At 34.0% G+C, this 16,399-nt stretch overlaps 1 protein-coding gene across 2 annotated transcripts in view; it reads left to right on the top strand.

Annotated features, from left to right (window-relative positions):
- Positions 1-366: 366 nt before the first annotated feature.
- The window catches only part of LOC135842467 (uncharacterized), a 91,516-nt gene continuing 75,483 nt past the window's right edge, over positions 367-16,399 (top strand). The window contains exon 1 of one of the 2 annotated variants that reach the window (XM_065359941.1): positions 367-709. The gene's annotated coding sequence lies outside the window, so the exon portion shown is untranslated. The remainder of the gene's footprint in view (positions 710-16,399) is intronic. The other variant, XM_065359943.1, reaches the window with a different exon arrangement.

Here is a 16,399-nt window from a genome sequence, read left to right as displayed (position 1 = left end):
GTGTAAAATGAAAAATGCAAAATGAAAAATGGAACGCAATTCTTTCATTCTAGATAGACGTAAAGTGAGCTTACACTTTGACTTTAGTAAGTTATTTTTTTCAAGTACGTTATTATTATTAAGCTCTGACGAAAGCATCTAACGTGAAATATGGTAAATTAACGGAATTCGATTCGAGATAAATCTCTAGAACAATTTAATAATACCGAAAATTATTTTTAATTACAAAAAATACCAATGAATCATACAACTTCGAAGAAAATCAGAGATAAATGACGTTCGCAAGTTTATTTCGTTTATTATTCCTGAAATGGTCACACTGCTTCTACACAAAAAACCGGCTTCGCGTGCATTCTTTCGTTTACATTCTTCGTCATGTCAACTGTCAACAGTGAGTTGAACTCGAGGGATAGTTTACGTCTTGTGTTCGAAAGTGTCGTTGTTTTTTGTGTTTTACGTTGATAAAGTACTGAAAAATAGCGCGAAATAGTGTATTTTTTAATAAGATTTTACCCAGGAATAATCTTAAATTAACTTTCGTTCGAATTTCTAAACTCTCCAGTGTTCAGTTGTCGAGTTACTTTTGATAAAATCGTTTAGTTTTGGTGTAGTTATTTAGCCACATTTGTTTGCTTTTGAACAATTACCCAGTCCTGATTGTTTTTGGAACAGTATTCGACGTATATCTGTACATGGATTGTGATTTTGGGTAAGTTTTTCTCACGTTTTACTACGTAAAAATGATGATATTAAGTATGCTATGAATACCTTTGGAGATATTTCGCCTCAAGTCAAATCAACTCGATGCATTATCAGAACATCTGTGCAACGGTTTTACATCTTTAACCACCTTCCATAACTGAAATATAATGTCTTTATGATGATAAAAACATGAAATCTAATCCCTCACAGCTGTAAATAACTTCGGTCGTTAAATTTTCATTTACACGTGTGAGCTGAAATCAAAATTCAAAATTATCATTCATCAACCGACAACGACAAGTGCCATGCCAGTGTTGCCAAAGGTCTAAAGTAGGTACAGGGTGCCCAGAAATATCGTGAACCCCGAAGAAAGTTTTTCATTAAAAATATAGGTTGGCAATGTGAAATAGATGCATATGATTGGTGGAATGTTATCTCTCCAGTCCAACAACCAATCATGTGCTATCATTATTATCATTCACTGTGACCAACCGAAACATTTAGCAGTAAATTTTTTTAGGGGTTGACGATATTTCTGGGCACCCTGTACATTTCAATCTGAAATTCACTTGTTCCAGTCTCAGTCGAACTGTCGATTAATTTACGGTGAAATAATTTCCATTTCTTTGTCTTAGGAAACCAGTTCCGATATGTATAATTTGTATAATAACTCACCTTGATGTCTTAAATATAGATAAGACAAGTAGGTAATCGTTTACTGATTGGAAACTCTTAATTAAAAGGTTGAAAACACGATCTCCGCAGACCTTGGAAATGTATATAGTTAAGCAACGTACCTATAGTGTGTTTGTGCGGAATTATTTATATTTTTTTTTATTCTCTAGAGTCAAAAATCCAACGTTTGAAATCTTGGAATTTTTAAAATTTCCCAATTCGGCGATGGTTTTTCGTAATTAGTTACGTCATTCATCATTTAACTTATATGAGACCATTGAGGTGAAAAGTCGTAAAAATACACTTAATTGTTGGAATACGATCATCTCGATGATGCGGAAATTAATGAGAAAACTGAGTACTTGGAGTATTATTGATTCATTTTCCTCGAGTTATATGATGATGAGGAACGAGAATGAAGAAGAAATGTGCGTATAGAAGTAGAAGGTCGAATAATTCTCTATGAAATGTGCCTTATTATGGAGAGTGAGAAGTGATAACTAAGTGTTTATTTCCACCTGATATACGAGTAACGAGCAAAGCTGCGTAAAAAATGAGACCAAGAAATAGAAAAAATATTACGACGAAGCCAAAAAAATGAACTCGTTTTGAGTAATGGCCAAAAAAAACTTAGTATACGATAGTGTTTATTTGAGTACCCCTTCAGGCCCTGTCTGCGATGAACTGCGAAGTCAAAATATCCACATCTTATCAATATTGGTGTTACCTTCTGAAAAACACATATAGACAAATACATTCATGGATACTAGATAGACGAACCAACAAAAAGATAAATACTTATAACAAAAGAAAGTGCGCCTTTTTTATTGAAACAGAAATGTAAAGGAAGCATGAAAGTGGTCACTTGCCACTTGCCAGTGGCGTCTGAACGAGAACCTGTTATTTTTATACCTACATAGGTATAATGGTAAGATGGATCCAGATGGACAAATAAATAAAAGCTCCTCCAGTTCTTTATTCGCATGTTTGGTTCCGATCTTCTTGTTCCCTTCCCTTCACCCTTCGCCTTCGTGTGTATTTTAAAGGTGCGAATGTTATTTACTGGCGACGATGGACGATACGTATTTAATGACCTGTTTTTGGATGTTTTTTTCAAACTGGGTTAATTGCCTTCAGTTTGTACTTTGTTGGTACCTGGTTGTAGATAATTATTTTGAATATTTTGCTTCGATATGGATATGTGACGATATTGCTGAAAAATATCAACATATTCATGATTAGTATTCTTGAATTTATCAATTGCAGATACAGACCCTTGGCTGAGGTTTTTTTTTTACCTGAGGAAAATGAAATTGCAGTCAGGACGAACCTTGTACATAGAAATGAAATAACCAAAAATCACCTGCAGAGTTCCAAACTCTAGTCATCCAATTGATTTTTTTTCAATTATTTCAGGCTGTCTGGGTTTTGTATCTAGTTGAAAAATTTTTTTTTGCTTTGGATAATTCTGTGAAAGTGTGGTTTATTTTCTTGTATGAAAAAAAAAATTGAAAAAATGGAAATGAGTTCGAGAATGTTTGAACCTCTATAATTTTATGACCAGGAAAATTATATAGTTTTTTCTTTGATTGAGGTCGAGTGCCAAATTTTGGTCAAGGGTGTCAATTCCCAAGAAAAAATAGTCTAGGTGATCATTTTGGCACTTTACTTTGATGTATTTTTCATTTTGTCCATACAAAATCAAAAATTGAAATATTTTTGATTAAAAAAATTATGGTCTGTTAAGTTGGTCATTTTTTTCCATTTTTAGATTTTCGAATTTTTATTCTGTGATTTATTTCTAACTGGGGAACTTTTCAAACTGGCACCCTCCGATTTGAAAGAAACCAAGCTGTATTAAAAGTGAGCACGTCTTAAATCCTCAATCCTCATGTAACTAAAATTTCAGGTCCTAACGTTCATTTTTGAACTTTTTGAGGATTTTAGACTATTTGAAAAATTTTAAAAATGATGATTTAAAGGGCGATTTAAAATTTTTAAAAGAAATATGAATTTTGGGAGCAAAATGGACCAATATGTGAATAATTTTTTCAATTCAACTTCCCCACATCATCAACTGCAGTGGACCGAAAAATTTATTTTTTTCACTTTTTTTGGAGTTTAAAAATTTGGTCAAAAATTCAACTTCTGAACTGGCACTCTTGGAATTTCACTGTAATCACTTCAAATGGTCGAGAGGGAGTCCAATAAGTACCGACCAAAATTAAACATTCCCAAGTCAAGTTTTGACCCTTCCACAGCAATTTGAAATTTCTGGAGGAAATTGGAAAATTGCCGAAGGCTCCGGAATGGCTCAAAAATGGACCAATATGTGAATAATTTTTTCAATTCAACTTCCCCACATCAACGACTGCTCGTCTTAGGCAGAAAAATTGATTTTTCAACTTTTTCGGAGTTTACAAATTTGGCCAAAAATTCGCTTTTGAACTGGCATTCTTGGAATTTCACTGTAATCACTTAAAACGGTCGAAAGGATGTCCAATAAGTACCGAACAATGTTATAGGATCTCAAGTCAATTTTTGGCCCTTCCACAGCAATTTGAAATTTCTGGAGAAAAATGAAAAATTTAGGCTCCAGAATGGGCAAAAAATGGTAGTTATCGTGGTGTGGGAGTTGAAATTGAACAAAATTATTCACATTGGTTGACTTTGCTCAAAAATTTTACAAGTAAGTATTTCATGAAAAATTTCAAAAATATCTCTCAAAATAGCTTTTTTACATTTTTAAAATTTTCAAAATATCAAAAACTGAACTTTACTCGTACTAAAAAAGATATCAATAATTATTTCAAAAAGTAAATTGACTTCCAAATATGATCTGTGATTTGTCAATTTTGAATGGATTCCTTTTTTGAATTCATTTAAATGGGGTGGGGATGACCTAGGAAGCTTAAATTAGGGTATGTTCATCGCAGGGGCAGTAATGACCAATGGTATGATTTTGGACCCTTCTCATCCATTGGAAACCAAAATATAATATGTCCCTCCAAAATGATCGCTCTGTAATTTTCAACTTTGACCCTCCCCACTCCAAGGGTCAAATATGATTTTTGAGAAAACCCTGTTCCTCGAATTTGACTTTATTTGACCAATTAGAATAGATCCAAAGTCATAAAATGTGAGGCTGAAACTTAAAAATGTATATCTGTCGGGCCTACTGCGATAGACTCATTTTCAAAAGAAGTTTTTAGGATTAATTTTTCAATAATATTTTGAAAATTTTGTTTTCGAATGCGAGAAAAATTGGCTTTGAAACCTTATTGCTCCATTTTCTCAAAAAAATTCAAAACCTCAGTAAAAGCTCCTGTAAATAAGCAACTTACTCAAGAGTTGCAATCATTTTTTGTCGAACGAACAAATAATTATCACTCATGAAAATTAGTTTTCAACACATAAAAATTGATTTCAATTTTCTTTTTTTTTTTTTTTTGGGTGTTTGTAATTACTTGATTATTACACCCGTCGTATGAGATTTAAATCGAGTTGGTAAGGTCAAGTTTTTTAATTAGGTCTAAGAATTTTTTAATTTCGGAAGGGTCGTCTGGTATGAATAGGGATCTTTCATCTATTTGTAGGGATAGTCTGTGCTGATGTAAGGAGGGACATTGAAATAGTAAGTGTTGGACAGATATAAGTTCTGAGAGGCAGAACTGACATGTGGGTTTTGGGGCCTTTTCATAGAGGTGATTATGTGTGATTTTTGTGTGGCCAATTCTCAGTCTGGTTATAATGATTTCTTCAAGTCTGTTTAAGTGGGAGAGGTTTTTCCAAGGATGGACTAATTTTTTATGTTGAAAGAGCTTGTTTGTGGTTTGGAGGGACCAAAAGTTTTGCCATTTCTTAAGTGTGCTTTGGGTGAAGATAGATTTGAGGTCGTCAGCTGTGATAAATATAAGGGGAGAAAGGATGGTGGCAGATTTTGCATTAATGTCTACAATTTCATTTCCTAAGATTCCAACGTGGCTGGGTACATACATAAACTGTATGAAGAAGTTTGAATTTTGTAAGTCAAATAGAGTTTTATGAATATTTTGAATTAGAAGGTGATCGGAAAAAAGATTTTGGATAGCAGTTAGTGAGCTGAGGGAATAACTTTGAATTAAGAAGGACTTATTTTCTGATTCATAAGTGAGTATGTCACAGAGACAGTGGAAAATAGCTGTGAGTTCGGCAGTGTAGATTGAAGAACAGTTATGGATTTTAAAATTTGAAATTCTATCATTTATAGAGTATGCATATCCTGTGTGAAGTGTTGGTATTTTTGATCCATCTGTAAAGCAAAGATTGAATTTTTTGTATTCTGATAAAAGTTCAAGATAGTTCTGTTTTATTACTAATGGAGAGTGGCTATTTTTTGGGTAGTTAATAAGCTGTAGGTTGACTTGAGGAGGTTTTAGAAGCCAAGGGGGGTATAATATTGGTTTTTGGATGAGAGTTTTGGGATTGATTTGAAGATCATTCAACATTGTGATGAAATTAGAAATGGGTCCTTCTATATGATCAAAATGTTGGGGGTTGGGTGGGTTAATTGAGTTTTGGAGTGGATGGAAAGGGTTGGTGGATGCATTTGAGATGAATTTGTTTGTTATGAGAGTTCTTCTGAAATCTGGGGGTAATTCTGCTGCTTCACAATATAGGCTATCTATTGGAGAGGAATAGAGGGCTCCTAAACAGATCCTTAGGGCTGAATTTTGAATTGTTTTTAGGATATTTGAAGTTTTATTTGAGATATTTGCAAAACATGGGCTTCCATACTCAATTTTACTGCGAATTAGAGATTTATACAAGTGAAGTAGGAGTTTGCGAGATGGTTTATACTTGGTGTTTTTGATTATTTTCAACAGATTTAGGCGTTTCATGATATCTGATTTTACTTTTAGAAAATGAGGAGTCCAATTTAGTTTTCTATCAAAAGTTAAGCCAAGAAATTTAGTTGTGGTTTTGAATTCTAAAGAGTGTCCTTTGAAGTTGAGGATGAGATCTGGAGGAATCTTATTTTTTTTGGTGAAAAGTATACAGTGGGTTTTTGACTCAGAGAAGGTTAGACCATTTGAATCTGCCCATGATTCAATTTTTTCAAGGGTTTCTTGGCTTGATTGAGAAAAAAATTGAAAAATTCTTAGTCTCACTTTAACGAAGTATCAAATACTCGTAGTTAAGTTCAATCTTCCCTTCAGGGACTCTCAGGAATGAACATTTTTTCTCGGTGACTTTTCAACTCAAAAGAAAGGTCTTTATGAAATGTGGTGAAAATTTTCAAATATTTCTTATTGGTCGTGATACAGAAAATCATCCACTTTCTCTATGACCTTTTTTACCAGCAGCCAAAAGGCTCAACGTTATACTAGACCACGTGTAAAGAACCAATTCGCAATAACTTTTGACACATTTTACAAACACGTCGCTCGGATTCCGGACCGATTTTGACAATCTGACCTCCAAACAACAACTCATCCAACACGATTTTCTCTAACGTAAGTACATAAAACCAGTTTAGTCAATATTCTCTTTCCGGTGCTATGTTATAAATTAGACGAATACTAAAACCGATCTTTACATCATAAGGGATGACTCACTGCGTAATTTTTCTATGAAAAGTTATCATCGCACGTCATTCGATTCAAAATCAGAACGTTTTTCCCCCTTGTTTTTTTTATCCCTATAGTGCTTCTGCTTCATCGACGTTCCGCTTGATGAAGTTAATTTTTTAAATGAATAAAAGCCATCAACTTAGCCGTTTTAACAAGTACCTGGTACTTGGCTACCTGCATAATACGATCATCTTATAGCACTTGTTGTTCCGTTTTTTGACTTCTAGTCACGGTTAATTTCGACGTGGCAAAAAATGAAAAAAATATACACGTATAAGGAACTTTTATACGAGTCGATTTTTTCTTCAAGCCATTACACACGATGAAAAAGAGCGAGAAAAAACAAACAAATTCTCATAATCGTGTTACAAGCTAAAATTCCCAAACATTTTTACTGTAGGTATAAGTAGCATAGAAACAAAACATTCGCACGATTTCAAAGTGCTGCGGTGTAAGTATCATAGAGGAGAGGTACATTACATACCAAACATTTTCTCGTCTCTTCTTACTCCTTTCTATATACGTTGAAAAAATCCTATATCGTTTGACTAAACAATAGTTTGTTACTTTTAATCGGCCTTGAAAAATTCGCATCGGATGCATATATCGTAGCAGGGAGATGGGAGAAGAAAAAACGTGGACTATAAACTACCTGGTAGTTGGCCATCTTCAAAGATTCTCTATTGTCTTCGCTTAATCGATTCGCTCGTTATGGGATATAAAAAATTGCAGATCGAGTAGCAATTTCAAGTACATACCTCTATCTATCTATCTAACGAAATATACTGATTCATTTTTTTGAATATTTTTTGCATCAGTCACGTAAAGTATGGTTAACCATCTTGCAGGAGTTGAGTCGAAGCATATATTTTTTGCTCGTCTAATGAACCATATGAAAAAACATGTCTTATAGGTATTTTTAACGGTATCAGAACAAATCTCTTATTTCCGCTTCACGCAGGCAAAAACGCTTTGAATTTACTACCAAAGCTAATGGAAAAGATGTGTTTAAATAAGTTTCGTGAATCTTGAGACATCTTGTACGTACATGGGTCAAAATTGGTTTATCACTCGTTATTGCAAACGAAGCAACATCGAAATTATTTTGACATTTTCATAGTTGCCTATTTGTAAAAATAAATGAGATGGAGAAGACTAAGAATCACGTTATGTATTTACTTTTATCCATAAAAGAAGGCTCGAAGAAATTTTTAAAAATCCTTCCTCCTCCAAAAAATGAAAAGCAATCAAAAAAGTGAACAAAATCTACATTAGAGTAATTTTTATAAAAATTACCGGAGTAATATTAGTCCGGCATATGATAATAGGAGTAATTGCACCCCCCGCCGATCCTCCGGGACAACTTTTTTCTTAAAGGGGACATCCTAAGGAACATTTTAAAGCAAACTTGCCAAAAAAAAAGTTGGCCTTACTTACAAAATGGCGGCCATTTTGATTGACAGGTCAGCCGAAATCGCAGATTTTGCGTTTTAACATAGGACTTGCACGAACTTTTTCAAACTTTACAAAGGTAGATCGAAAGATCATGCAAAAATTTATCACCTGTCAAATTTTCAAGTGCTAAAGTGCGTTTTTCGATTTTTGGTGAATTTTTGAAAATCGAATTTAGGCCAAAAATGAGGGAAAAAATCAAAATTTTACCAAATCGTCCAAGAAAGCTGAAATTTGGGATAAACCCTATTTTCGACATGCCAAATCGATTGGAAACGGTTTCAACCCGTTTTGAGCAGTTCTGGAGCCTCCAGCAGATTTTTGAAACTCGAAATTCCCACAAAATTCCATCAAATTGGAATTGTAAAGCTAAAATTTATTCTAAAAGCTAATTTCAATACGCTACGAAGTACTGCAGGTGAATTTCAAGTCGTTTTGGATCCTCCAGCGACTTTTTGAAAATTCCTAAAGCCTCCAGCAGATTTTTGAAACTTACAATTTTCACAAAATTTTATCAAATGGAGATGGAAATCTGAAATTTACTCTACACTCCAATTTTAACACCCTCTGAAGACGACTTCAGGTGGGCTCAAGTAATTTTAGGGCTTCCAGCGACTTTTTTTGAAAATTACTGGAGCCTCCAGTAAATTTTTGAAACATTAAATTTTTACAAAATTTCATCAAATGGAGATAGAAATCTGAAAGTCACTCTACACTCCAATTTTAACAACCTCTGAAGGCGATTTCAGGTGGGTTCAAGTCATTTTAGGGCATCCAGCGACTTTTTTGAAAATTACTGGAGCCTCCAGTAGATTTTTGAAACTTGAAATTTCCCCAACATTAATTTATCAAATGAAGTTGGCAAGCTGAAATTTACTTCGCAGACTACATGGTGGTTTCAAATGGTTTTTAAGCTTCCAGCTACTTTTAGGAAATTTTAATTTTCTAAAAAAAACGTCATACAAGCTTTCAAAAAGTTGCTGGAGGCTCAAAAACGACTTGAAATTCATCAGCAGCCAACTTCGTAGCGTATTGAAATTAGTTTGCAGAATGAATTTCGACTCTCCATCTTAGTTTAATGATATTTTGGGGAAATTTCACGTTTCAAAAATCTGCTGGAGGCTTTACGAAATTTTCAAAAAGTCGCTGGAGGATCCAAAACGACTTGAAATTCACCTGCGGTACTTCGTAGCGTATTGAAATTAGCTTTTAGAATAAATTTTAGCTTTACAATTCCAATTTGATGGAATTTTGTGGGAATTTCGAGTTTCAAAAATCTGCTGGAGGCTCCAGAACTGCTCAAAACGGGTTGAAACCGTTTCCAATCGATTTGGCATGTCGAAAATAGGGTTTATCCCAAATTTCAGCTTTCTTGGACGATTTGGTAAAATTTTGATTTTTTCCCTCATTTTTGGCCTAAATTCGATTTTCAAAAATTCACCAAAAATCGAAAAACGCACTTTAGCACTTGAAAATTTGACAGGTGATAAATTTTTGCATGATCTTTCGATCTACCTTTGTAAAGTTTGAAAAAGTTCGTGCAAGTCCTATGTTAAAACGCAAAATCTGCGATTTCGGCTGACCTGTCAATCAAAATGGCCGCCATTTTGTAAGTAAGGCCAACTTTTTTTTTGGCAAGTTTGCTTTAAAATGTTCCTTAGGATGTCCCCTTTAAGAAAAAAGTTGTCCCGGAGGATCGGCGGGGGGGGGGGGGTGCAATTACTCCTATTATCATATGCCGGACTATATGACATGGATCAGGAGTGAAGCCGAGGAAAAATTCAACTGCTGAAAGTTGCGTTTCTTAGGTGGGATGGATTCAAGATTCTGCAGAAATTTTGAAATAATTCGACAAAAGCCCCAGAAAAGCGCTGAATTTTGTTTTCAAGACTTTGTTAGACATCCTGTAGATGATCTGAACGACAAATTCATCAACTCACATAAAAAATGGTGAAAATGATATCTTCACTGTGAATACGTAAATTAAGTAGGTACATACTCGTATATATCTAATAAGAAACTTTTCCAAAAATATTTTCAAAATACATAAAAAATATTTCAAAAATGAAAAATCTTCATAAAATTGTTCAAAAATCCATTCAAAGTTGAAAAAAATGCTCGAAATGCATTATTGAAAATCACCTAAAACTTCAAAAATCTGACAATTAATTTTCTGAGAATCAGCACATTCGGCGTAGGTACCTATTTAAAAATTAAGATGGAAAAAATCTTATTTCACCCCTATTATTGACCCCCTCCCCTCCCCCTAAAATTCACCTAGGGGGCTCAAATTTTCATCATACACTGGAAGGGTGCCACTTGAGTGCTTTTTGCAGGTTTAAACCTTCCAACCCCATTTGACTGCTTTCCAGGGTAAAAAAAGTAGATTTTTGGACTACGTATTTTACATACGTGTTTTTCAACGTTTATTTTATTAGGACAGCCTGCAGCCCCTCTAAATTGACCAAGAGAGTCCAAATTCTTACAGTACAATAGGATGATGTGCCTGACCCTGAAGTGCCTTTTGCAGGTTTCGACTTTCCAACCACATTTGACTTTTTTTCAGGGTCAAAAAAGTGGATTTTTGGACTGTTTTATGTGGTTTTCAACGTTTGGGAAAGCCTGCAGCCCCTCCAAATTGACTTAGAGGGTCCAAAATTTTACAGTGCAATGAGAGGATGTACCTGAAGTGCATTTTGTAGGTTTCAACCATCCGACTCTATTTGATCCCTCTCCAGGGTCAAAAAGTGCATTTTCGGGCTATTTTATCAATTTTATGTGTTACATGACCTTTAGGACAGCCTGTAGCTTCATCAAAGTGACCTGAGCCGTCCAAGTTTTCACAGTACTATATGGAAGGGTGTCGCTAAAGTGCCTTTTGCAGGTTTCACCTTCCTAATATAATTTTTATTTTTATTTAATGAATACGGCCATCGTGTTTAAAAAGCCCATAAAGTTTTCTGTACAAAAATTTGGCTCTTACGTAGCGGCCGAATGCTACAAACTTATAAATTAAAATTAACTTCTTCGAATTTTTTTTTTTTGAAAAATTTTTGACAATTTTCAACCTCAAAGAAAAAGGGAGAAAATGCAGTTGGTGAAGTCATCACTCACCACTCATATGCAGTCAAAAAAATCACCTAGAATGCCCGGCACTCGAGTGTCCACATCTGACACTGGTGTCAAATGGCACTTTTCCGTTGGCACTGCATCCTGAGTGCCAAACGTGCCCAGAGGGATACTTACCTATTTTATCGATTTTTACTTTTCAATGTCAATAGTGTTTTGAATAAAAACACTGAAGCAATGTTAATTATAACATCCGAGTGACATTTTACCTGAAAATTGTTAATCCTGATCTTCGGTAAAAAGGAAGTCATCTGCACAGACACGAAGGTAAACGAACCATCCGTCCCTCATAGTCGATTTTTTTCACCTTAAAAAAAACCACAACATAATTGATTGACCATTGGACAATATTTTTCGCATATCGGCTGTCGGCTCGAACTATATGATAGTCCACGGTCCATCTACCAAACCAATCTTTATGCAACATATTTATTCTGATAATCTAGGTCACTAACCAATTTATAGCCGTTATTTGGGGTCACGTTGAATAGACAAGACGTCCACATCGTTCGAATTATAATAATACACTTGTTATAGTACCTATACCTGTACGTTAAAAATTCGTATACGCTTGTTTCGATTGGTACTAAATCGATTACCCGATACAATTGATAGGAAATTCATCGACGATCGAAATACCTTATATGTGCGGGAAACTCGGTAGTCTGGCGGCGTGGAAAATGGCGTGAAATCAATTCACAAATAGCTAGGTACGCATGTAAACAGAGTGCTCAACTGCTCGTGTACTTTTTGGTATACATTCGTATCTTATACTTACTCGTGTATGGAAAATTACATCACCGCTTTCAGTATATGGACGATTTTGTTCGGCCATCGTGCCCAATTGTTCAAGTCCAAGTCCGTATCCGAAAGATGAAAATGTAAACTAGGTTTGTCGCTCGATGTTTCGACGCTCATCAAGAGCTGAAAAGACCAACACCAACAGATCCATATTTGGTCTACCTGCATGCTTTTTTCAATACACAAGCCGATCGTCTCGTCGTTAACTCAGGTACATTGGGTGCTCGTTAGTATAAGCCGCAAATGACTTTTGGTTTCTTTATCCGTGACCGAAATATTATGTATCCAAATTGCAAACCGACTACTACATACTATACCCAAACTGACCTGCACTCTTTGGTTTACTTATACAGTTAGAATATCTGGCATCGTCGTCGTGGTCGGTATTTCAGAGAAAATTTTCTGAATTCGGGTTACACATTACCGAAGCATCTTTTTAAACGGTGAATCGACAGTCGACGCTTCGACAGTTGCACATGAGCTATACTATACATACAACAAAGTACCACCAACCAAATGTACATTAAAACCAGTCCTCGAGCTATAAAATTTGCATTTCAGGATGTGTAAATGTAAGAGACCTATACTTACTCGGTCACGCCGCTGTAGTGAGAAATGTCAACGTAATGAAATGATGTCACTATTACTGTAGTGTCTTGTCTTAATTCGTAATTTAATTAACGTTTTGTAATTACATATTATACATACGTGCGTATTTTTATGCCTACTTAGTACTTTGGTAATATTCGATTTAATTTTCAGTGTATACTGTGCACTTGTTTGGAAAGTTTGGCCGTTAGTTGATTTGCATATTGGTCAAATGACCACCATGGTGCATAAAAGTTGTGTATTTTAAGTAATTAATGATGAAAATTCAGTAAAATTTGCCTAACGTAGTTGAAAATTTTTCTAAACATGATTTTGAAGTATTAAACACACTGCTCATCACCGAAAAATGATGAAAATTGAAAAAAAATTGCACGAAATAATTTTAAAAGCATTGCAATTAATGTAAAAAAAAGCAAAAACAAAAAAAATGACCAAAAGCTGAAAAAAATGTCTAAAATGGCGTTAAAAAGTGTTAAAAACATGTTTATACTTCAATACGTAGTATTACAAGACACCAAAAAAAATTCCATATCCCAAAATTGAAAATCTTGAGCAATTTTCCCAAAAAGCGATATTTTTGTAGGAATATAAAATAAGAAAATTTTTAGAGAATTATTATTGGCAAAATTTTCTATTTTTCCATAATTTTTTCAAATTTTTCAGAAAGTGTGACTTTTTTGCATTTTTATGGATAAAAAAACAATACTTACTTCAAGTAATTTTTAGCTATTTAGACATGAAATCGGACTTTTCAACTGCTAAAATTCTAGAATTTTTGACATTTTTAGGGCAAACAGCAAGATGTTAGGGCAATTTTCGAAAAAAAGGAAGACTTTTTGTCAATTTTTGAATAAGTGAGAATATTTGAGAGAAGTCTCGATATCTGCAAAAAAATATTAAAAACCCTTCTATTTTGTGAAAATTACCAAAAATAACTAATGGGTCATTCCACGTCAATTGGACCAAAAAGTGGTAGGTGGGTTCGGCGATTTTTTTGAAATTTTTCCTGTGGAAAGACCTTCCGAAGGGATGACCAATGGCGCAAATCGCAGCCCTCTAGCCCATTTTAAACGGCAGCCAGGGGGTGTCAAAGTTTTTAGTGAACCTAAAATGTCATCCATTTCAGCAGTGGATTGCTCGATAACGGCGATACCTATCAAAATGGAACTTTTTCCCATAGTTGGAGGTTTTGAAAGGTTTTTTGGTGATATCATAAAAATCAGTGTTGCCACTTTTTTTCGTACAAAAAATTAGCTCAAAAAGTTTCAAAACGTAGGTTTTATATCGTTCCGACTCTCAAAAATTCTGAAAAAAATATATTATGGACAACTTTTCATGCTGAACAACATATTAAAAAATTGGGATGGTAACTTGTAACAAAGTCGATTTACAAAAATTTAAACTTTGCGAGAAAATGCGATTTTTTGATTTAAAACATGAAAAAGAGTTTTGATTGGTAAAGTTGACCCATTTGACCACTATTTTTACGTATCCGTTGAAAAAGTTGAAAACCCCTCTTCCACTCAATAAAATGAACTCATCACAAAAAAATCAAAATTCGAAAAAATTCAATTTTCAATTTCAAACATCAAAAAAAGTTTAAATTTATTCAGTAGTCTTATTTTGACCACTTTCTGACGTATTTCATAAAAAAGTTGATAAAAATCTCACTCAGCAAAAAAATGGAATCTGCTTTTTTTTGAATTTTAATTTTTTTGTAATGAGTTAATTTCACCGAGTGAGGGGGGTTTTTCAACTTTTTCAACAGATACGTAAAAATAGTGGTCAAATGGGTCAACTTTACCAATCAAAACTTTTTTTCATGTGTTAAGTCAAAAAATCGCATTTTCTCGCAAAGTTTAAATTTTTTTAAATCGACTTTGTTACAAGTTACCAACCCAATTTTTTAATATGTCGTTCAGCATGAAAAGTTGTCCATAATATATTTTTTTCAGAATTTTTGAGAGTCGGAACGATATAAAACCTACGTTTTGAAACTTTTTGAGCTAATTTTTTGTACGAAAAAAAGTGGCAACACTGATTTTTATGATATTACCAAAAAGCCTTTCAAAACCTCTAACTATGGGAAAAAGTTCCATTTTGATAGGTATCGCGGTTATCGAGCAATCCACTGCTGAAATGGATGACATTTTAGGTTCACTAAAAACTTTGACACCCCCTGGCTGCCGTTAAAAATGGGCTGGAGGGCTGCGATTTGCGCCATTGGTCATCCCTTCGGAAGGTCTTTCCACAGGAAAAATTTCAAAAAAATCGCCGAACCCACCTACCACTTCTTGGTCCAATTGACGTGGAATGACCCTAATTGTAAGAATTGTATCTATTTTCTTGCGAAAAATTCCTGCTCAACAGATTGCTTTTTTGCAGAAAATTGCCATAAAATTTCTGAAAAATGTTCTTTCTTGTCAAAAGAAAAAATATGAACTTCAGTAACCATACCACTTTTTGGAAAAAGTGTGAGACTTTTTCAACATTTTGTTGCGAAAAAAATGACAATTTCAAATATTTTTTCAAAAAGAGTAAATTTTTGATAATTTTTGGTGAAAAACAAGAATTTGACAATTATAGCAAAATAAGACTTTTTAGAAATTATTGGCAAAAAAGTGATATTTCAGGGTGTCTAACAGGTACTGCAGGTACTGCAAGTACTGTAAAAGTACTGCATTGAAATCCTCGGTACTGCAAGTATTGCATTTTGCCTGAACAGTACTGTATTTTTTCTCAGAATCATTGATTTAAAATTTTTTAAAAACCTCAAAATGAATTAATTGGTGAAAATTAAAAAAAAAAAAAAAAAAAAAATGTTCATTTTGTACCTCAAAAGATGGCAACACTTGTTAAATTAATACTTGTAAAAATTTTATTGACAAATTCCAACCGGTTCAAAAATATATATTTTTTCTTTTGGGGGGGGGGGGTTGGTGTAAGCTGGATAAAAAAAATAAGGTAATGCAAAAGGTAGGTACTGTAAAAGTACTGCATTTCTTCGAAGAAATTTTGTTAGACACCCTGTATGTATTTTTTGACAACCGCCAGAAGAGATCTGGAGAAATTATCTGCAAAAATTCCTGAATTTCTGACATTTTTAGGGCAAAAAGCAAGACGTTAGGAATATTTTCGATCAAATAAAAGATTTTCTGGAATTTTTCGCAAGAAAACGACAATTTTTAGCAATTTTGCTTAAAAAACGAGAATTTTGTCAATTTTTGAAAAAAGTGAGAATTTTTGAGAACTATCCACAGCAAAAAAGATGCTTTTTCGCAATCTAAGAATCAAAAAAGCAAAATTTGTTTTAAAGGGAACCTTTTGGGTAATTTTTGGAAAAAATTCAGAACTTTTTGGGCATTTTTTGCGAAAAGACCACCATTTTAGCAAGAAATGAGACTATTAGGGGATTTTGG

This window comes from Planococcus citri, chromosome 4 (genome assembly GCF_950023065.1).
Source record: "Planococcus citri chromosome 4, ihPlaCitr1.1, whole genome shotgun sequence".
Classification (NCBI taxonomy): Eukaryota; Metazoa; Arthropoda; class Insecta; order Hemiptera; family Pseudococcidae; genus Planococcus; species Planococcus citri.
Note: the sequence above shows the minus strand (reverse complement) of the source record. Positions and strands in the feature narration are given on the sequence as shown.